Source organism: Anneissia japonica, unplaced genomic scaffold (genome assembly GCF_011630105.1).
Source record: "Anneissia japonica isolate Jap-2015-1 unplaced genomic scaffold, ASM1163010v1 scaffold171_len658169_cov177, whole genome shotgun sequence".
Taxonomy (NCBI): Eukaryota; Metazoa; Echinodermata; class Crinoidea; order Comatulida; family Comatulidae; genus Anneissia; species Anneissia japonica.
This window is the reverse complement of record NW_022733907.1, coordinates 329,124-332,767: the sequence shown is the minus strand read 5'-3', so window position 1 is coordinate 332,767 and position 3,644 is coordinate 329,124. Positions and strand designations below refer to the sequence as shown.

At 34.9% G+C, this 3,644-nt stretch overlaps 1 long non-coding RNA gene across 1 annotated transcript; it reads right to left on the bottom strand.

Annotated features, from left to right (window-relative positions):
• Window positions 1-153: 153 nt before the first annotated feature.
• On the bottom strand, window positions 154-1,090 carry LOC117116274. Its single transcript, XR_004446717.1, has 2 exons — window positions 942-1,090; window positions 154-480 (listed from the first exon to the last, which is right to left on the bottom strand). It is a non-coding gene; the product is annotated as an uncharacterized LOC117116274 (long non-coding RNA).
• Between the last annotated feature and the right edge of the window lie 2,554 nt (window positions 1,091-3,644).

Sequence of the window (3,644 nt, the reverse complement as noted above, 5' to 3'; positions counted from 1 at the left end):
TGCAAGCATATCATACATCATACAATCAAATACTATAAATAATAGCAATGTTAATACTGTATGCTCATTGACACTCACCATGATCAAGCAATATCAACTCGCTCTATCGTGCAGTTGCAGGATAAAATACAGACACAAATTCAATATTTAAAATAATTTACAAATTCCATAGTTTATTATAACTTTGTTCATTATTTCATGTACATGTGCCAGACTGGATTGGTTTAATTTTATATAAACGCTAAACAAAAATCAATAAGTTTACTTAAACACTCCTTTAGGCACATGAATAATTTTATTGTTAAAAAAGTACTACTGTAACATTAATCTGAATCGGGCCGGCTTTATCCATCCTTTTTCTCCATTAGGTCTTCAGGAGAATCTAAAATGGCTTACATCTGACACTGATGATTGCAATCTGAGAAACAAAATACTGGACCATTTTCTGAACACAATCCCTGTGCTGACTGCTTACTCTATCTGCAGAAAAATATAATGATAAATATATTAAACTGTATATTTAGAAAAATAGGAGATCAAATTCAATACTACGTATACAGGCTAAAGCTATCTGGCTGCAGCTAGGCCTAATTAAAAGAACAGTGGGCTAGCACCGCACCGCCGACCCCAACAGGGATGCTCAATGAAATATTACAGGCCTCTACTAGCGAGGCCTAGGCCTCTCTTGACGTTGGCTGAAGTAGAGTTACGAATGGCGTGGTATTTATCATTTATGTAGACTTGAAAGTTACTTAACTACATAACAACTAACTTAAAAGTAATATTACTCGTGGATATCGTCTCGTACATTTTTTCTACACACAATTAAGTGATATGACGTACGTATCGGCGGTGTACCAACGTCCCCTAAACCTACGCTCCAGAAGATATTAAAATGATAATTTTTGTAACTTATGATTCGAAAATGAAGATGCACTTACGATATATGGTAAATAGATTATTTAGTATTAGTGTCTTCCCAAAATAAAACTGGATTATACAATGTAAGTTACGGAAATAGCGATATCAAATACTGTACTACAAAACTCAGTGCACTGCGAAACAAAAAAAATGGACGATCAAGGTTTGTTTAGCCCAGCGAAACCGGTAACCAGGAAACGTGGAGTCACACTTTTCTCCATTACTTTGACCCCGAGGAGATGCTTGTATCTGATTGGCTTTCACACAAAAGAGGTCACAGCTCGCTGGCGTCCCGCTCGCAAGCGGCTGTTCACATGGATCAAGAGCGAGCTGCATCGAGAGCCGCTCGCGAGCGGCTTGTCGTGGGTCACCCACGACAAAAACCGCTCTTGAGCGGTTGTTCACATGAAGGCCCGGCTCGCGAGCCGATCGTTCGCTTGCGAGCGACCCAAGACATGTGAACGCGGTACCTATGGAGTTTGTATATTCAGTTGCTTGGTTGTCCTTGAATATTCCACATTATACCCTGCCAGCTTCCTCTAATTAGCTATAGCCTTGACCAGTGTAAATTCAGAGTTGTAACTTGAAGATAGAACCAGACCATACTAATGTGTTCAGATGTAATCGCCCTCCCCACACCTACTGTATGCAACTGGCAACTTATTTTTTTAAGATCGTCAGAGAAGGGTGGGAAAAAAAAAATGTGAATACAATTTTGTTTTCAAATAGTTTTGCCAAAAACATTCAGAAGAAGAAAATAAAAATAATATTGGTGAATGTAAATTGTGTAGTAATGCGATGGTTAAATGCTTTAAGTTAATATGATTAGGAAGAAATGTACATACAGTATCTTATTTTTGAAGATTATTTGGCAGCTTTTGCCGTAATAAAAATAAAGAAAACTTGTTTTTTTCCTGTCCATTTTTCGTGGTGGCGGGTGTGGAAGGACAGACACTCGCTCTTCGTCGTTTGTTAACAAGTGGTAATTTATAATTTCATACAAGCACCAAAAATGTTCGAGAATCAGAATTTTGAATATTTTCATGTTTTTTGCATAATTTATAATAAGAAAAGATATATTGAAGACCATGGTCAATCACTAAATCTAACTGAAAGTATATTAAAATTATTTAAAAAATACAAATCTTAATAATAAACTAATGATTTTGGAGTCTTTGGAAGCTGTTTTCTCAAAACCTACATGACTGGTATCCAATCAATTAAATATTCATAACTTCGCTAATACTCAACCAATTTCCATCAAGTAAAATGCTGTTTTAAAGAATTCATGCAGAATGTAAAACTTACACTGAAAACTCGATTTTCAATTTTTTCTAAAAATGGCTGGTTTTGCCAGAGCCGGTCACGTTTATGGATTGTACTGTACTACATTCCATTTCAACTAGAGTGTTAGTGTGAACTGCTGCAACAATCCGCTAAATGTACATACACACACAGATGTACTGATCATATCACTATAGCAACCGATGACTGCTACAACAGTTTGAATATTAACATTACAAAACTAACATGAAAAGATAGCAATTGACTTATAAAGCAATTAGTGTAGTGCTCATATATGCACATTATCCATGAAAGAAAATCCTGACAATCTAACCATTGTATATTAATTTCCACTAGTGTATGAAATGCAACTATAATATGGTAATTGCTTAGTAATCAATGTTACTAGTTTTAATATGTTTTGTATTTGGTGAGAACCATTTATATAGAAACAAACTTATCTCATTTCTATCCTTTTTTTGCATTAAAAAAAAATTTGTATTTTGTATTGAGAGAGCAATGAACATAATAATAATAATAATAATTCTGGATTTATATAGCGCCTCACGTTGACACAACCTCGAGTTGACACAATCAAACAGAGTACTTGCCTTATGAAATGCTGAATGCATCGTGCAGTTATGAATTTTCAGTAAGCGAAATTGTTTTGTCTTTGAAAAATAATCATTGTAGATTATTATTTATTATTATTATTTCAGTAATGGTTGCAATACAGTAGGTATATGCCTAGGACTAAGTAACAGTAAGTCCTCCTGCTCCCCGGCCCTTACACAATAATTAGGATTGCTACTATTCTATTTCCATATAGTATAGTGAAAAACAGGGCCCCCGTGATCATTTTTCGGGGACCAAGGTTTCTCTGCTGATTTGACATCACTAGGGTATAAATAAAAAAAATGAGCAGGGGTGAACCTCCAGAAAAAGGGCAGAACATGTTTTTTGAAAAATGGCTGCCAAAATTATGATAATGGCTCATAACTTTACTTTAACTCGATGAAAAAGGGTAAATCTGGTGTCTAACTATATGTTATTAGGATCACTGAATTCAATGAGACATGTTTCAAAAACCTAGGATGGCAGCCATTTTGAAATTCATAAAAGTCATAAAATTTTCAAAAAATGAAATATTTCAATATAATTCCACATCTCCTCTATGAAAAATGGGAAATTTGGGTCTAATCATGTTTTTTAGGCTCTGAGTCCAATAGTTTCAAAAAGCTTTGATGGCAGCCATTTTGAAATTCAAGATGGCTGCCACAGAAACTGTCGAAAATCAAAATACTTTGGTATGTAATTCCAATTCGCCTCAATCAAAAATGGTAAATTTGGTGTCTAATAATTTATTATTGTGCCCTCACAGTTCAATAAACATGGCTTCAAAAGCTAAGCTGACAGATATTTTGAAATTCAACGTGGCC